Here is a 19668-nt window from a genome sequence, read left to right on the forward strand (position 1 = left end):
CGCCCCCGGGTCCCCGCTACTCCGCGGAGCCCGGCGGCCGGAGGAGAGGGCGCCGGAGCCGCGCGCCCGCCGCCTGTGCGCCCGGCTGGCACCGAGGCGGGCGGAGCCCCGGGCCCCGCGGGGCGGGGGCGGGGGCGGGGGCGGCGCGGGGCCCGGCGGGCCGCGTGCGCGGGGTGGGCGATCCGGAGGGAGCGGGGCGGGAGGGAGTGGGGGAGCCCCCGCCCGCCGACGCCCGAGCCCGAGCCCGAGCCCGAGCCCGAGCCCGAGTCCGAGCCGGAGGAGGAGGTGGAGGGAGCCGCCGGCGGCTGCCGCCTGTGCGCGGGGCTCCACCGCGGCGCGTCCTCGGGGTTTCTGGGCTGCAGGCGGCGCTGCGCGGCCCGGGAACTTGTTGAGTCTACCCCCCAGCCGCCTCCGGAGCAGCCGGAGGGCGGGGGACCCGGCGTTTTCTCTCCCGGGAGGGGTGGCTGGGGTCCCCGCGCGATGGCTGCCGGCTCTGCCAGTGGGCCCAGCCCCTCGGGGCTTTGAAATCCCGGAGCTCGGGAAGGGGGGCGGGGAGGGGGCTTAGGCGTCTGCCCCCTCACCTGCGGATGGCTGCCTAGTGGAGGCCAGGGTCAGGGGCGTGCTTCCCGGAGGAGTCCACCCCGGGGTCAGCCTCTGTAAGCGGAGGCCGACAGGCAGGCCAGCTGTGAGTGTTGAGGACAGAAGGGGGAGTGCCCTCTGGGTCTGTTGCCCGCTGACATTAGGAACACTCCAGAGCTGGCGGCAGGGCCGCTCCTGATCGAAACCCCCCTCCCTCCCTGACACACACACCACCGGCCTGCAGATGCCACAGGGTATGTGTTGCTTTTGTTCCAGAGCAGAGTTGAGCTCACTTGGGGAGGAAGCTGGCAGGGATGCACGAGGAGGTATGCCCCACCCCTTCAACAAACCCGCCAGATCCACCAGTGGGGGCGGGGGTGGGGGGGTGGGGTTCTTCTGAGCTTTTCCTGGCAGACCCTGGTTGGTGCCTGGGCCTGGGACTACGAGGCCAGCTGGCTGCAGGTCTCCTGGCTCGCCCAATTTTCACAGGCTTGGGGCTTGAAGTTCATTCTTCTCAAACGTACTTGAGAGTGGCCACGTTCATGAGTGTATTTCCCAAGAAAGGGCAGACAAATGGTGGGTCCAAGGGCAGCGACATGCTTCCCGGGGGGGGGGGGGGGGGGAGATGGGAGGACTGGAGGGAAAGTACCTTCGCGGCCTCTCCAGATGTAGGTGCAGGTGTGCACGCCTCTGCCTGTGCATCCTGGAGTCCCGGCCTCAGCCCCAGCCCTAAGCCTGGGACCCAGCGTTTGCTACTTCCTTGTTCCTTGAGCTGGAGTGAGCCTAGCATCATGCTTAAGACGGTATGTGTTCTTTATAGATGGCTCTACATGAGATGCTTTATTTGTCTCTATGTGGTGCTTGGGGCATTGTGTCCCAACGTTCCAGAAGAAAGATGACCTAAAACCTCCTCGTTTCCCTTCTTACCTCTCAGCCTCCTTTGGGACACAAGTCTCCAGTCCTTTGGCATCCAGAGGTACCCAGGAAGGGAGTCCTGAACCTGTGACTCCAAACTCTGCCCACTCACTCCTTTTATCGTCTTTTCCTACTCTCCATCCCGAGTTTCATTTTCAGCCTGTTTACTTCTCTGGCCGGCCCACGGTGCTGCTGAGAGCCGGCTGGAGACATGTGCGAGCAGATACACGAACCGCCCGGGGACCCGTAACCCCCTGCTCTGCCTGGAAGGGACCCGATGTTGGGCTGTGTCGGACTTGGGGGACCTAAGATGCCAGGTGGGAGGGATCATTGCCACGGATGGCGCCAGTGTAACTCCCCTGGGGATGTGCTGTCGTTATTACAGGCCCAGTATTTCTCCCAGTGGTCCGGGTAGCTTTCTGTAAATCTTGCTTTATGGCTAATCCATAAAATCGAAATCTGCCTTCCATCTCTTAAACATGTCACTGTAAATAAAGCTACCAGGAAATACTGAAATTGTGCTGGTGGTAATGGACAGCTAAAGTTTTAGGGGCCATGAGTGAAAACAGATAAACATGAATGCATGCACGGGAGGATGGAACGGAACCACGGGGGGCAGTGTGAGCTGGCAGGAAGAAGGCTCCAGGGACGGTGTTATTTGAGATCCACATGGTGTGTAATTCTAGGAAGAAAATGGAAAACTGTAATTGGCAGGTTAGAAAACCCACTTATATGAAGAAGAGAGTTTAATGAACTTCTTAGTGTCATCAAGACTACCTTTAGGTGCTCAATTGTCTAGGAAATTCATAGTTGTTTCTCAGTTATTCAGATCACCGGTATTCTCCCTCTGTTTTGAAGTAGGAAACCGTCGGTCTGCTGTGTTTCTTAATTGCAAATCTCCACACATCACAGATGTAAATACCGACGAAAGCTTGTTTCACCATACCTCTGCCTATGGAGGTTCTACACGGGTGAGGTTAACGGGTCATCATGTTCTAATCTTTAAAGCGAACACTGTGCCAGAGGCTGGCTCGGGAGACCCGGGCCAGGGAGGGGGGTGGGGATTCAGCATCTTGCAACCTCCAGCCCCCGACTCTGTTCTTTTTTACGGATGAGACATCTGTGTTTTTTAGGGTCTAGGATGAGTTGTTATGTTCACTTCTCGTGGGAAAAGAATTAAAGTTGCTAGAGAGTAGATTCATTTTAGGAATCAATTAGGGAAAAATTGGTTTCTTGCATTTCCCTTCCGATTTTTTGCTGAGAAAGATGGACTTGCAAAGGGAAAAATAGCTCCTTTTAAAGTGGGATTTCCTGAAGCAGAAGGACCCGGAAAATAAAGAGACAAGATGGTACGAGAGAGATGACTAAGAAAATAGTCGAGTCTCTCTTCTTTAGGCTGCTTCTTGTCAGTGTGCAGGTGTTGTGCAGAGGATTGCTGGATTCCAGCCCTACCGTTGAGTAAGTTACGAGGTCTCAATTTCCACATTAGAAAAGACAAGGATAGGGGCGCCTGGGTGGCGCAGTCGGTTAAGCGTCCGACTTCAGCCAGGTCATGATCTCGCGGTCCGTGAGTTCGAGCCCCGCGTCGGGCTCTGGGCTGATGGCTCAGAGCCTGGAGCCTGTTTCCGATTCTGTGTCTCCCTCTCTCTCTGCCCCTCCCCCATTCATGCTCTCTCTCTGTCCCAAAAATAAATAAACGTTGGAAAAAAAAATTTTTTTAAAAAGAAAAGACAAGGATATACAGGGGTGCGTGGGTGGCTCTGTCTCTTGGGCGTCTGACTTTGACTCAGGTCATGATCTCACGGTTCATGAGTTCGAGCCCCGCGTTGGGCTCTGTGCTGACAGCTCAGAGCCTGGAACCTGCTTCAGATCCTGTGTCTCCCTTTCTCTCTGTGCCCTCCCCAGGTCGTGTGCGCTCAGTCTCTCTCTCTCTCTCACACACACACACAAATGAATAAACATTAAAAAAAAAAGACAAGAATATACAAGTCAGAGATGTACTCGGATGTTTGGCACAGTTTTGTCCATCCAGTTCCAAACTGGAGATTACTCAAACACGTGTCAAAAGTAGGATAGGTAACAATTCCTGGGTTTACTCATGCAGTAGACTACTATACAGCAAGGAAAAAAAAGTAACGGCTGATGTGTGCAGCAATGCCAACGACAGTCACAAACGTGATGCAGAAGAAGCCACACGCGACAGTATATGTCATAGGATTCCATTTAAATGAAGTCTCAGAATACAAAAAAAAAATAAAACAGTAGGACGGTGGTTCCCTTTGCCCTGGACCACACTACCTTCTGTGGTGCTGTGTTATTCATATATTGAGATAGGTCGTTGCATACTTGATACAGATGGGAAAATTAATTGAGATGCTCGCTCTCTCTCTCTCTCTGTCTTTCTCTCTCTCTCTCTCCTTTTTTTTTTTTTTTTTTTTTTTTTTAGTAGGCCTCCTTTCTGTCTGGGTATAAGCATTGCCTTTGCAGTGTCGATACACATACTCCCCTAATCTACCCCTTTAAATGAATTGGATTATCAGTCAGTGAAGTTCACTTGATTTATTGCTAATCCGCAAAATTGCTGAAGCCACGTTCTCTCCAAAACCCAAGGTAAGAGAAAAGAGGTGTCTGCAAACGTAGTGCTGTTCCAGATGAGACTTCTTGCATAGCTTTGTATGGGAACTTACGTTTTTGGGAGTCTCGTACCGAGCATGTGTCTGGCTCTCGGATGCAGCCATGATGGAGTTCGCTTTGGAAATGATTTTCGTACCTCGTCCTTTAATGTTCTAAGTGACTCTGTCGGGTGAGTCCGTGTCTGTGATGGCAGGTTCCGTCCTTCAGTTCAGAAGCTATAGTAACGGACCAACTGCGCTCAACCCCAACAAAGGAGAGGTAACTCGGGTCGGCCTGAACCTGGAGGGGAGAGATCAGTAACGTCAGGATGCTTTGCTCTTCTCTTTCGAGAACAAGACTTCATGCTCAAAGGGTCTCCAGCCAGACCTCCTCTTTCGCCTAGAAGACTTGCGAGATAGCCCTTCTGAATCATTTCCTTTGTCATTTGCTGCTCAAGCATTTACTCTCTGCTTTCTGGACTGGCTTTCTGAGCAACGGAGTCTCCCTCTGTGTAAAGCCCCAGGCCTGTGGCTCTCCCATTGTCCTGGCAACAAAGCTGTGTTTCCTCCTGGTGGGAAGCAGAGCTGTGTCTCTGAAGTGCGGGTCCGTGCCCCAGGGACCCTCCCCACCCGGAATTTCTTTTCCTTCCGTGATGAGCGACTAGAGATGGTTTGTTGGCCTGGAATACAATTTGGTTTGGCGCAACTGAACATCACACAGATTAGCTGAAATCCCTGGTTTTCTATTATGCGTCATTGCGAATCTCATTTGTCTGTAGGAAATGGAATGGTTCTATTTTTCAAGGGAACAAAGGTGGCTGTAGGCTTCCTTTACCACATGGTACAACAGAGGCAGCGTATTTAGAGATAGTAAAGAGGAGGCACGTGCTTCTGGCTCGCTCCCTTCTTTCCACCCTAAACTCCCTCATTTTTAGGGCTCTGATCGCATCCAAAGGCTTTTGCCACCCCTCGGTCAGTTCCTGCCCCTTGTTGCCTGTGGGTGGATAGGCCCAGAAAATAAGCACATGGCCTGCGTTTTGCTGCCTGTGGTCAGTGGGGGTGCTGGGGTCTGTGGGGGTTTTGACTGTCCTGGTCTGACCTACCGGGGAGCCAGCCTCCTCCTCCATATGAGTCGATGGCTAAGGGGCTTTTCTGAATCCCTTCTGGTGACACCAGCAGCTCTTTGAGCTGGCCGACGGCAGCCCCTCATGTAGCAGGTAATGTGCCAGGCCCTAGAATGATACCTTGGAGCAGAAGTAGGTCAAGAAGGGATAAAAATTGCTTTCAGATTCCAGTGTCTGCTCTGCTAATCTACTTTGTCGGTGTCAAGACTGTTGACGGCCCTTCCACAGGCCGTCTGCCCCGGTGCACGCAGGGCCTCTGCCAGTTGCGGTGGGCGCCGCGGGGAGGCGTCGGGTGCTGCACGGCGCGTGCGGGGGGGGGGCTGGGTGCTGACTCGTACAGGTGTTTCTCTGCCCTCCGTCCGCACCTGAGCTTTGCTGGCACTGACGGCGGGGCGGGGGCAGGGGGAAGGAGAGGAAAGCGGAACCCTCCTTGTTGGACTCTGGTCCTTCCCAAGGCCTGTTTGACGGCGGTGAGGGGCCACCGTGGTTGTAGAACACAGGGAGCAGGTACGCTGGCCAGGTTCTGTCTCCTCCTCTGCTCCCGGTACCACCATGAAACTGTTACATTGTGGGCACCGGGAAAGAACAGAAACGTTGAGTAGTTTCTCCAAGGTCACACAGGCAGGAAGGGACGAAGCCTGGATTCGGGTCCAGTTCTGCCGGATGCCTCAGTGCAACACTGCCCGCTCAGGTTTATTATTTTGATACGAACTTGAGCGTTGCCCAAGAGCACACGTTAAAGAAGTCAGTGTTACTCTAAGTTACTGTGTGCGACTCAGACGTCATGGCCCTAATTAAGAATGTAGTTAACTGGTGGTATCCCCTCCTGGTACTTGCCCGGCCCTAAGCAGCACCTTGCACCTGTGTCCAGAGAGGAACACCTCCCTTCGGGCGCTCGTGGCATTAGCAGGGCTCTCTCGTGGGACAGATCCTGACTAGAAACGTTAACTGCTAACGCAGGCATCTCATAAAGCAGATAGTGCATCTGGGCTGACCAAAGAATGTCTTTGAGCGGGTGTTCTTTTGCCTTTACTAGCTGTACCTCATCACTGTGTCACTTCTACTTTTATTTTTAAGTGTATTCATTTATTGGGTGGGGGGGGTGCGCACGCGAGTGGGGGAGGGGTAGAAAGAGAGAAAGAGAATCTCAAGCAGGCTCCGCACCGCCACCACGGAGCCCGACGCGGGGCTTGAACCCACGAACTGTGAGATCACGACCCGAGCCGAAGTCAAGAGTCAGATCCTTAACTGACTCAGCCACCTGGGCGCCTCTGTATCCATTACACTTTGAAGTCAAAACAGTCCTTGGAACAGCGATGTACCAAAATCGTGTCACATTTGGTTAGCACCTGCTGCTTGTCTGATATAATTTCAATATCCTCACACGTTTTTTTCTTCATCAAATAACAGCTGTTGGCATTGTCCATCACGATATATATATATTCCATATATACCACACAAAAAACATTTCAGATCCTTTTGATGCCAGTGGTTGTGACACAGTATTACTTGGGTTTTTTATTTATCCTAAACAACCCACTGGTGCTTTTGTGACCGGACTTGAGACGTGTTGCTCAGTATTGTGGCTCATGGACGACGTGGTCGCAAACTACTGCTGTACGTTGGAAAGCAGGCATTTTGTTTTTGATTTCTTTTAACGTTTATTTATTTTTGAGAGAGAGAGAGAGAAAGAGAGAGAGACAGAGCACAAGTGGGGGGGGGGGCAGAGAGAGAGAGACACACACACACACAGAATCCGAAGCAGGCTCCAGGCTCTGAGCTGTCAGCACAGAGCCCGACGTGGGGCTCGAACCCACAGACCGTGAGATCGTGACCTGAGCCGAGATCGGACACTTAACTGACTGAGCCACCCAGGCGCCCTGGGCATTTTGGTTTTATTTATTTTATTTATTTATTTTTTTAATGTTTATTTTTGAGACAGAGAGAGACAGAGCATGAGCAGGGGAGGGTCAGAGAGAGAGGGAGACACAGAATCTGAAATGGGCTCCAGGCTCTGAGCTGTCAGCACAGAGCCCGACGCGGGGCTCGAACTCACAGACCGTGAGATCATGACCTGAGCCGAAGTCAGACGCTCAACCGACTGAGCCACCCAGGCGCCCCTGGGCATTTTGGTTGTAAATGCCAAGTTCCAAATGGGAAGAATATAGAATTTTAAAAGAATCTCGAGTTACGTTTGATGACCTCTAAGGTCATACACAGAATTTCAGTTCCATCTTTTTTTATAGACAATTCTTTTTTTTCATTTCATTGAATCCTTGGAGAATTAAGTAGGTCATCACTTCAATTCCACCGCACTGTAGAGTTGCAGGTCTCCCGTTTCCTCTTTGCCTAATTTGTGTTTTGGCACATTCTGGAGCTTTGTTGAGCTCTAAATGTACGCACTGCCTTCGACCTCACTTCGCTTCTGGCTCGCCTTTCATTAATGCTAGTGTCCCTTCAACTGATGTTAAAGCAGTCATCAAAAACATATTTTGACACATTTCTTACACAATTTTCATTTTCTCTGGGATTTCAAGAAAAGCAAGACATTTAAATGTTGCTCAGTAGTCTTTTTTTTTTTTTTGAAGGGAACTTGTTTTAAAGTTTATTTAGTTTTGAGATAGAGAGGAGTTTTTAAGTTTATTTATTTATTTTGAGAGAGAGAGAGAGAGAGAGAGAGAGAGAGAGAGAGAGCAAGCAGCGGAGGGGCGGAGAGAGACAATCCCTAGCAGGCTCCTCACTGTCCGTGCAGAGCCCGACGTAGGGCTCGATCTCACATACCGTGCAATCATATCCTGAGCCGAAATCAAGAGTCAGATGTTGAACCAACTGAGCCCCCCAGACGCCCCTGCTCAATAGTCTTTCTTAAATACAAAGCCAGTGCTCACTGATCACTGTTCACGTGGTTAGATGTGCACATGTGGTGCACATGTCACAGTTTTCTCTGATCTCTGCATCCAGTGATCACCGCTCAGTGGCAGGTCCCCTCCCATCCCTGGAAGGAGAACTCTGAGCCGTCCACAGGCCTCCTGAAGCTGGAAGAGGGAAGTGTCTTGATATCCCAGAACATTTCATTTCAGTGAGGGAGGAAAGTCACGTAGAGCTTTCCCCCCACTGTGTTCACTGGTGGACTCTTCTGTTAAAAGAAGAAACTTGATGGGGCGCCTGGGTGGCTCAGTCGGTTGGGCGTCCGACTTCGGCTCAGGTCATGATCTCGTGGTCCGTGGGTTCGAGCCCCACATCGGGCTCTGTGCTGACAGCTCAGAGCCTGGAGTCTGTTTCAGATTCTGTGTCTCCCTCTCTCTCTGACCCTCCCCTGTTCATGCTCTCTCTCTGTCTCAAAAATAAATAAATGTTAAAAAAAAAAAAAAAAGAAGAAGAAGAAACTTGAAAATCACTGTTTTGTTTTTTTTTGTTTTTTTTTAAATAAACTGGAGATGTGAATTTGGAGATCGTGACCAAAAAGACGGAAGAACATTAGCAGAAAAATCCATTACTCCGTGTAAAATTTAAAGGAAATCTTAATTCATTTTATGGGTGAACCCCAAACAGAATTTGGTAAATAATAAAATGCTCAGCTGGGGTTAAGCCATAAGTGAGGGTACAAGACACTGTGACGGTTGAGGCCCTAAATGGCTGGTTTTGGCTGCGGTTCCTCATGTCGTCATTACATGTGAGTTGTCCTCTCTCGGCCCTTTTAATGAGATCTCTCTGCCCATTTAATGCGGATCACTTTGCCCCATTTGATCAGCCTGAGCAAATGTAGACTTACCCCTTTATTAGGATGTCTTGGAATAGGACCCTTGTGCCCTCAAGTTCTAGTCGAAAACGAACTTCATTGATGATTTGTTTTGTTCACTGAGTGCAAATATGAAAATGAAGAAATTCATTTTAATGGTACCTTTTCTCCCCCTTCCCAGCAAAGTAAATATTGTCACATGAAATTGCTGATGATACTTCTGAGTCCCTTCAAATAAGACTTGTGATTCATTCACACCATGAAAATAGTAAAGAGCCAACAGCTTCACCTGCAGTTTCATAAGTTATTGGCTCTTTCCTTTTTGGTCCCTGGGTGTTAATGAACATTTTCACTTCTGGAGCTTTCTCTGCTCCGACCCCAGCAAGGATCGGGAACGAGGGTTCTGGCTGTCTGGTTCAGGCTCTGGGGTTCAGCCCGGGCAATTCCATGTTCAGGCTCTGCTGTTGTGGGCAAATGGGCAGAATGGCATTTGAAATTTTGGACAGCCTCTCGTAAGAAAATAGGGTACCCCCTCCTGGGTGCATAAGTGGCCTGGCGCAGATGCCACACCGTTGAGCCTATAGCTTTCCCAAGAATTGGTTTCCTTTAGTACCTCAGGCATGTGCAGAGTGCGGGTTTGAATTCTTGCTCTTCTGATGGAAATGCATACTTTGTTCGTACTTAAAGGACATTTTAAAACATTGCTGAAGTGAAATCAGCGTAAGGTGTGAGGCATGTGACAAGTGTTGAAACGCGGCTGATGTTCGCCATGAAATTTAAATAAGCCGTGCTAAAGCAGAAATAATATCTATAGACCATGTAAAATGCAAAGATCTCCTGTAGACTTGCCTATTCTTTATTTTTTGACAAGCATGCATAATCTCCACATTTGCATACAGAATAGAATCAATATTTTTAAGGTTATCCATTCAGGGGTATAACTCACTTTAAACAAACTCCTTGTATGAAAAGTATGGCTTAGCAACAGGTCAGCGGTAAGGTTTCCCTTTAACAAATGCTTATTTGGAATAAGGCTTCCTTCAAATAATCGCTGCCTCTCACGCACTTACAGGGATCGCTGGTCAAAAATTACTAAATACATGACTTTATCGGCTTGCGTCTCTTTTGTTCAGCGCGATCTACCGTGTGTTCTTGTATATCGTGCATGTAGGAATGCACGTATACACTGGCGGTTTCTGAAATTGTGCAGATTTCTGCACATGTTCCACAAGTAAGGTGGTCTGGGCGTGATTAAGGCTGACAGCGCAGGACGCGGCTTCTCTCTCTGTTTGCTAAAGTCTGCTTCTAACACCTGGGTGGCATTTTCTTAGTAGAAGCCAGAGCTCAAAAAATAAAGAAGGCAACGTATCTCCCAAAGAGCCAGGCACCGTACTCGGTGCTGTGCACATTTTTCTTATTTTCATCTGCTGAGCAATGTTAAGATGCACTAAACCATGGAATCTCACCTGATAGGTAAACTGAAGGACTGGTTGTATAGGTCGTGCGAAGGAATCGTGGAACATTCCTAGCCAAAACCTCTTCTCAAAAATTGGAATATACTCATGTTCTCTTCTTAGTAGGTCTATAGATCTTGTCCAGTGTGACTCTGTTTATTTCTGTTTTACAATAACCAACACTGTCCTCTCCCCGATATAAATATAATAGACCCTTGGACAATGCGGGTTTGAACTTATGTGTGTATTTTTTTTTTTTGATAAATAAAATGCTATAAATCTATGTTCTCTTCCTTCTGATTTTCTTAGTAACATTTTCTTTTCTGTAGCTTGCTTTATTGTAAGAATACAGTAGCTAATACATATAACCTGTGAAATATGTGTTAATTGACCGTTTATGCTATTGGTAAGACTTCCGGTCACCAGTAGGCCATTCATAGTTCAGTTTTTCGGGGGTCATAAGTCACACGCAGACTTTCCCCTGCATGGACGTCACTACCCCACATCCCTGCATTGTTCAAGTTCTGACTGCAGACTTACTGGCTCATTAAATATTTTCTTTGAAGTGTATGCTAATTTCCTCTGGATAGAAGACTAGTCTTGGCACCTCAAGTCCTATTCTCCAGGAAGTGCAGGCAGGTGTGGGGTGCGATCTTTCCTCCGTAACTATTTTTACACTCCGGACCTTCGTGGAGAAATAGAAAAACACTACCATCCCCATTCTCTAGTTTCGTTGAGCTAAGTCAGTTTATACCGGTCGGTTCTTCTGTGCCGGTCATGGTTCTAGAGCTCTTACATGAATTACCACCTTAACGGTCCTAAAATCTCTGTAGATCTAAGTGCCGTTATCAGCACCATTTGTCAGATGGGGAAAGAAGCAGGGGGAGGTCAACTAATGTGACCACGTAAGCTGGGAATCTTCCATAGAAGCCACTACTGAGAAGTTGTGAAGGGTTAAGAATGGACTCCAAAAGTATCATGTAACAGTGCAACTTCCGATGAGGCAAAATACAGATAGATTTTGCACTTGTTTGTTCTTTCACTTGTACCTGGATGAACCAATGCCATTTCATTCCAGGTCTTTTGTGAGACCTGGAATTGCCATATCCTTTTCCCAGGAAAACAGAATAGCGTTCATTCCTGTACATGTTGAGAACGTGGATGAGTGTCACATTTTGGCATTGCCTTTATAGGCAAGTGACTCTACCACCTAATTATTGATGGGAGGAATAGTTTATAGCAGTGGTTGTAAACTTCTTCTCAGAGAGGTATATAATAAATATTTTCAACTTTGTAGGTCATGCAATCTCTGTTGTGAAAACTCCTCTCTGCCGTTGAAGCAGGAAACAGCCATAGAAAATAGGTAAACAGTGAATGTGGCTGAGTTCCAATAAAACTTTATTCGTAAAACCAAGGGGTGGGTCAGATTTGCCCCATGCTGTAGTTTGCTGGTCCCAGGATTATAGCTTAAGTCCTTCTGAAGAATTTCGATTCCATATGTAGAACCCAATTTCAAGGATGAATTAATAAAGCACTTGATTCATCATAGGAAACTGTTGTTGTTTTTGATTTTGTTTTCCTTTTGCTTCACTTATATGCCAGATTCTAGGAAACCTGCCTCAGTTGAAATTTGGGCAGAATTAGGTCAGCATATTCTCTCAAGGATTACTTGTGGTGGGGGGTATGGTGACGGAGTTGTGTGTCTGTTTTTGAGTAACGATAACTGCCTTACTCAAGATTCACATCCTTGGAAAAATAGAAAAAACCCAGACTGGGAATGGTAACATCTTTGCCATTGTGTGCCAGGAGAATTTTGCTTTGCCAGTTATGAGAATACTCTAGTTATTGGAACTAAAAATGCAGTAGTCTCTTCAAAGGGAAAGCCGTGTATGTTGGGGGCGGTTGCCATTCTGTGGTTCCCCCCGAGAAAACACTATATAAGTCAAGACAAGACAATACTGAACAGTTAATATTGGATTTTCATCTCTGGCTGATTTATCTAAGTGCTTCGTGAAACCAAATGGAATATCTTTGCTGTAGGCTTTTAATACTGGAGCTTTTATGGTGACTGATGTATTGTTGTTTGTTTCGACAGCTTCCAAGCAATGGAGATGAATAGTTAAGTTTCTGTAATTGTTCCTTGTACCCACATGAAAAATAATTATTAGCTTAATATGAATTTTTCACAAAAGTGAGGATCAATAATCGGTCAAATATCGTTATTAATGTTCTACTTAATTCTTCGGATTAAATGTCATTAGGGAGCAAAGATTCCATGACCTGTACTTTTTTAAGCATGCCCAAAACGTGACATAGTGCCTTTTCACCCACTTGAATTTTTTGTCCATACTGTATCATCTGTTAGTACTTTGCAAATTCTCTAGAGACAGCAGATACACTTTTAATTTAGTTTTCTATAGCAACATTTTTGGGTTGCCTGTCATTAGGACTGTGGAGCTCATTTATTAATTAAAATTAGTTCCTTGTGCATTGTGCCCTGATTTGCCAAGTGGTCGCTAATATAATCTCTCTTTGGCAATGGCCGTGTGTTTACCCAGCAACCAGACGCCTAGCCTACCTTCATTTCTCTCAAGTGTGTTTAACTGAAAGAAGCATTTTAGAATTTATCTTCTCACTACGTAACTCTTGGAAGCACTGAAATCCCCTGGAATATCCAGAGGCAGTTCTTTGGGTTTATACTTTGCTTCAGCCGACAGCATGTGGGAGCTTTGAGAACCGATGAGTCAGGATGTTTGTCTCGGAGAAGTTAGGAGAAGGGCGAGCTTGCCTTTGGAGTTTAAGAATAAACAGGTGTGCACGCGCGTGCGTGCGCGCACGGCTGTTTGTATGTATGTTTGAGGGCTTGATTGGATTTTCATATAAGAAAACAAAATCAGAGGTCATTTCGCATGGGAAGATCTCACTTAAGATTTTCTGAGGGCTGGAGGAAGCAGCAACGGCAAGTTGAAGCTTTGGGGAGAGCACAACGTGGGATTGGGCGGACCCCGTGTCACCTTTGTCTCTTGGACGCAAACGTGAGGCTGGGCGTCATCCCCCTGCCAGGACTGACGGTATGAGGGGGCACGCCGGTGGAGGGTGGGCTTCACGGGGCTCAGCACATCCACTCTTCCTTTTTCCCTTGGTCAGAGCTGCCTTCCTTTTGAAATGATGGGTTTGGGAATTGCAAAAGTCGTATAAATGCAAGAAAGCGATTCACACCAGTGAGCGCTCCATCAAATAAGTTGTAAAAATAAATATGCCCCGCACCTGGGGCGATTAAGTCTTACACGTAGAATTTCTTGAAAGGACTTCTCAGAGACCCAGGCATCGCCGTGACACTCGTGAGTGGCTGTGGCCGCCTCCTTCTGTTCCCTATTCTTAAACAAACTTTTTAATGTTTATTCATTTTTGAGAGACAGAGACAGAGCACAAGTCAGTGAGGGGCAGGGAGAGAGGGAGACACAGAATCCGAAGCGGGCTCCAGGCTCCAGGCTGTCAGCACAGGGCCCGACGTAGGGCTCAAACCCACGAACCGGGAGATCATGACCTGACCAAAGTCAGACCCTTAACTGGTGGGGCCCCCAGGCGCCCCTCCTTCCGTTCACTTGTGCTCCCAGCTAGGCAGAACCTCTGAGCACTTGACTTCAGCCGGGACCCGCTTCCGAGTTCACCCGAGTAGGGCCTCAGGGTTTCAACGCCTGCTCTGCTGTTCTCCAAGGACAGGGAGACTTGACTTAGCGAATCCACGCTGGGCTGCCGTGCGGCTGGTGGTGGAGTCCCTCCGACGCATTACCGTGCTGGGCCAGTCTTATTATTCTCATGTTTTCAATCGGGGGGAAAAAAAAAGAGAGCGAGAAAGAGAGAGAGAAGATTTCTATCTCCGCTTCTTGGTTCCCTCACAGTAAGAATGAAATTTTTTATGAAGTCTTAAATTTGGTGGTTATTGTCCCATTACCTTGAGAAACTACCGTAAAGACTCCATTCTGCTGCCATCGACACGTGCCGCGGGCACCGTCAGCGCCCATAACGTGGCCCCAGCGCTCATCCCGGGAAGAACGGCCCCTGCTCGCCTCTGCAAACGACTCCCACAGAAGCCGTGTGGCACCGAGGAGGTGACAGGAGGCATTAGAGCCGCTGTAAAGGGACCCGTGCCTGAGAATTTCTTCTGAAGGAGGGAGGGACCTGTGCAATTGGCTGCTAATACAGTCAGGAGGGGCCTTTCTGTGATTACCAGGACATATCTCTCCGGTTGAGCTCAGGAAGCCAGACGCGCAAACCTACCACGAGCCAAGTCGAGCTGCTGCGTTTTCCTTCCTCCTCGGCTTCCTTGGCCCTTAATCCTGCCCTCTGTCACCGTGCACCTCAAGATGCTCACGGCACAGGCCTTAGACCCTGTGGTGCCCTGGAAGCTCTTTGCTCTGCCCCTCCCGGCAGGAGCCAGGGCTGGTTGAGGTTAGGGCAGGATGACCTCTGCTGGTCTCTCTCTTTGTTTTCCTCCCTGAGGATTCCTCAGTACAGGAAGTTGAAAGCCTCATGCAAATTCTCTCCCTCTGCTGCCTGGTCCTAGGCACTCCTAAAATGTTTTGAAAGAGTGACGAAAAGCTCAGACTATTCTTGAGGCTCATTTCTGAATGTGACAAGGGCTTAATGACTTCGTGCATTACAGCCAGCTCCCCCCCCCCTCCCCGAGTATCAGGCTGGCCCCCCTCCTAACCCTGTACGCCCACCGCAGGAGGGGGCACTGGGGAGAGGGGGTTTGTGCGTCTCCTCTGTTGGGCAGGACGTTTCTCTTAATTTACTCAGTGGGTTGATAGTCGAGGGTCCTAGGCAGATGGTATCAGATACTTAAAAAAAATGTTTTTTATTAATGTTTATTTTTGAAGGACAGAGAGGCAGAATGTGAGCAGGGGAGGGGCAGAGTGAGAGAGGGAGACACAGAATCCGAAGCGGGCTCCAGGCTCTGAGCCGTCAGCACAGAGGCAGACACGGGGCTCGAACCCATGAGCCGTGAGGTCGTGACCTGAGCCGAAGTCAGACACTTAACCCTGAGCCACCCAGGTGCCCCAGATGGTATCAGATGCTTTAAGAGGAGAAACACTCCAGCCAGGGTGCTCCTGAGACTCACTGACCTTGGCAAAACCTGGATCTGTGTGTGTGGTTTTCTATCTTCACAGAGGCGTGTGGAGTGACTATCCCCGCCTCCATCTGTGAATATGGGATCTCGAGACATATCTCTGACCAGCATCCGGCCCCCCTTAGAGGACACTTTTATTACTGTCCTATTTGTCTCTGGCATTTAACAGCTTTTATTACTGAATTTTTAATACATTGATTTTTTTTTTCCTAGTAGAAATGATTTCCTAGTAGAAATTACATAATTGGTCAAGTAAGAAAAGTTCAAACACCATAATTTCTATAAAAAACACATTCAAAAGCAATGCGTGTCGTTGGTGACAAAAAGATGGTGTAGCCAGCGGCTGGCAGGGACCCTGTCGTCGCCAGCCACCCCTGGGGACCCGGAACCCTCCCCAGGGATGGGGACGTGCCCTGAGATTACACCCTGTGGCCGGGAACATTGACCCTTTCCTGACTCAAGTCCTTTGCCCTTTCCACGCAGACGTGAACGTTGCAGATCACTTCCTGTGGGTGCGAACAGTTGTGGTTCCCAGGTTTGAAAATAGTGCCCCTGAAAAAGATGTAAACCTGCAAACAAAATTACATTCACTTTCGAGAATACAATGTGTTTTCCTCCTTGAAGAAGTCAACGCTTTGGAAAGTATGCCTTTGTTCCAAAATTATCCCACACTGGTTTTTATCCTGGCGATTTTTGAAAATCAATTTTATCTCGTTCAGTTTTTAAGAACTACCCGTCGCCAGTGGCTGCATGATTTTGATTATGGGCGTTATATTCGATGGCTTGGAGGGTAATGTCCTGAAGGAAAACGCACCATGGAACCCCTTCCACTGGCTTATCAGCTCTCTGCCCGCCAGTCCCCAGTTGTGTGTCCGTGCGGATCAGCACAACATCGTTTCAAGGCTCAGTCTGGCCGTTGTGCTCACGTAAAAAATGTCGGTAGAAGCAGACGTGCGCCAGGCCACTATGGGCGAGCCGAGCCGGGCTGCGTTTCAAGAAAGGGAGACTTTATTTTTACTAGTTGTTTCCTACTTAGGTGTGCTAGAGGGGATATGTAAGCCTGTGACAGAATCCAGAAGGAATTTAGAAATGGGTTCCCACTGAAAGGTAAAAAGCTTTACTATTACGAACCGATTCAGGCATGTGCCGACCGCCCGGGACCGGACCCCTTGCTTCCTGGACCCTCTCTTCATATTCCCTCTGCCCCCGTGTGCTTTCAGATCAGAGTTAAGCTTTGCCCTGCCAATCACTCGGAACCTCTCGTGTCCTTTATGAACGTTTTGACTGTTTGTGCAGACTCTTTTTTTTCCATCAACCAAGGATGAACTTACCGAGTCTATACTGTGCCTGACCATAAATGGCAGTCACGATGACCTTCTCGGTTAAAAACTCTGCAAGACCCAGTCAGCTGGTTGGCCTTGTTGTGAAAGCTTCTTCATTCCCTACCTGCCGTGCTCCCCCCGCAAATGATGGAGAAGATCACGTTTGCTTCCAGGCCGCGTTCCTGCAACTCAGTTCCATGATGATGTTCTGCCCCTTAAATTTCACTCTGGAGAAGTGTTTTCACTTAAAAAAAATTATTTGTTTTACTTTTAGCTATAGTATGTGCTTTGTGTGATATGTGACAATCATTTAATGAAAGGATGCATGAAATCAAATCTCACTTCTCTGCCCCGTCCCCCTTCCCCTTCCCGTGTCTGCTCAGGTAGTTAACTGTGCAGACAGCCTGGTGTTTTGCCTTTACACACCTGTCTTCATGTTCGTGAGAATTTAGGCAATATTTTATTTACATACGTAAGCTCGGATTATTATTGGGAGTGGAAGGGAGAGTGGTATTTTCTTTGTTTAGTTTAGTTTTTACAAAGTAGAACTAACATATTGACATTATCCTGCAGTTTTTCAGATTATTTTCTTAGAGCAGTTTTAAGGTCACAGCAAAACTGGGGGGCAAGCACAGACATTTCCTCAGTATACCCTGTCTTCACGCATGCACAGCCTCCCCCACTATCAACATCCTGCACCAGAGGATACATTTGTTATAAGTCATGAACCCACACTGACACCTTATAATCACCCTAAGTCCGTAGTTTGTTCGGGTTCACTCTTGGTGCTGTGTATTCTGTGGGTTTGGACAAATATATAATAACACATATCTACCACTATAATATCATACTGAGTAGCCTCATTGCCTGCAAAATACTGTGTGTCCTTGTCTGCTTATCTGTCCCCAAGATTCCAATCCTTGGTAACCTCTGATGTTTTTACTGTCTCTAGAGGTTCGCCTTTTCCAAAATTTCACGTAGGTAGAATCCTACAATATGTGGCCTTTTGAGATTGGCTTCTTTCACTTAGTAGTACACATTTAAGGTTCCTACTTCTCTTTTCGTGCTTTGATAGCCCATTTGTATTTAGCGCCGAATAACATTCTGTTGTCTGGATGGACCGTAGTTATACATTATCATCCTGAAGGGCATCTTTGTTGTTTCTAAGTTTTGGCAGGTATGAGTAAAACTCCCGTAAACATCTATGTATAGGTTTTTATTTGCATTTAAGTTTTCACCCAGTTTGGGTAAATACTACAGACCACAATTGCTGGATCTAATGGTAAGACTATGTTAAGTCTTGTCAAGTTGCTTTTTTTTTTTTTTTTCACTTGACAATATAACAGGGATATTCCTGCAGTCCATAGATAGAGGTGTAAGTTCTGTTTTATTCTACTAGAGTATTCTTCAAACATTTCTCACCTGTAACGAACTCAAGGCTATAGTTTCTCCCCTAATTTTTCAGAACAAATTTATCAGTACTAATTATCTTTGCTGCAAATACATTCATGTTTGTTCTTCCTGGTGGAAAAAAAATGATTTTAACACACTGCTTACAAGTTAAGCATTTTTGGGTAGCATTGCGAGCAGCAGGTAGGATCCTAGATACAGAACACGACATATTTTTCTTTTTATTCGGAGAATCTGTGATATTCTCTAAATGCTTCAAAAGGACAATACATCTAGAATGTTCCCCTGAATGATCTGATGTATTCCTCATAAAGTACTCCTGTCTGCTTCTGGGCTAGGGTAGACTTTATAGGATTTGGAATCCGAAATAGGATTTTGGGGGCGATAGTGATCAGTTCTGCTTCATGGATTGGTCACATAAGATTGCATAAGATCGAGTCAAACCAAATGAAAATGTTTCCCGACAGCAGTGTTTGCAGCAACTTTAATATGTTAATGTACGCTGTAAATTTGTAAAAGCTGAGACAGAGCTGAGCATTACAATGTTTTCTGGACTTTCCTTACCGGGAGCTCTTTATGTATGCATTTTTGTGAAGCATGCCGGGACCGTGTTCCAGGGAACACACTTTGGGAAACGATGCTTCCTTGTTTGTATATTTTGCAGGGAGAGCCCTGGGCTTTCCTACTACAGAGCTTTCTGCCTCAGTCCCCTGATTGTCAGCATCACTGTCTTCCTTTCATTTTTTTTCCTTTCTTTAAAATCAAAATCTATCGAGCATAGGAGAGAATAAATACAAGTGTGTACAGTTTATTTATTTATTATGTTTTCATTTTCATTCCAGGTAGGTAACGTACAGTGTTATATTAGTCTCAGGTATGCTGTGTAGTGATTCAACGACTCCATACAAATACGTGCAGTTTAAGAACATAATAAAAACGGGCTGTATGCCGCCCACAGCCCAAGATCCTTAGATGTTCCCTTGACCCTCAACTACATGCCTCTTCGTTTTTCTTTGTTTTTAAGCTTTTTTTTCTTCTTAATATTTATTTATTTTTGAGAGAGAGAGTGAGAGAGAGAGAGAGAGAGAGAGAGAGAGAGAGAGATGAGCAGGGGAGGAGTAGAGAGAGAGCGAGACACAGAATCTGAAGCAGGCTCCAGGCTCTGAGATCTCAGCATAGAGCCTGACGCAGGGCTTGAACTCACAACCGTGAGACCATGACCTGAGCCGAAGTCGGGCGTTCAACCAGCTGAGCCACCCAGGCGCCCCTCTTTCTTTTTCTGCTGTGGTCTTCAGTCAGGTTTTTTGGGCAACGTATCTCCTTGCTCTGACTTGATTGCCGCAGCGCATTTTTATGTATCCCTTAACAGTATTTTCTTA

At 47.5% G+C, this 19668-nt stretch overlaps 1 protein-coding gene across 4 annotated transcripts in view; it reads left to right on the forward strand.

Annotated features, from left to right (window-relative positions):
• The window catches only part of DOCK1 (dedicator of cytokinesis 1), a 530259-nt gene that overhangs the window by 277400 nt on the left and 233191 nt on the right, over window positions 1-19668 (forward strand). The gene's annotated exons all lie outside the window — the stretch shown is intronic.

The sequence above is a fragment of the Prionailurus bengalensis genome, chromosome D2 (genome assembly GCF_016509475.1).
Source record: "Prionailurus bengalensis isolate Pbe53 chromosome D2, Fcat_Pben_1.1_paternal_pri, whole genome shotgun sequence".
In the NCBI taxonomy this organism is placed as follows: domain Eukaryota; kingdom Metazoa; phylum Chordata; class Mammalia; order Carnivora; family Felidae; genus Prionailurus; species Prionailurus bengalensis.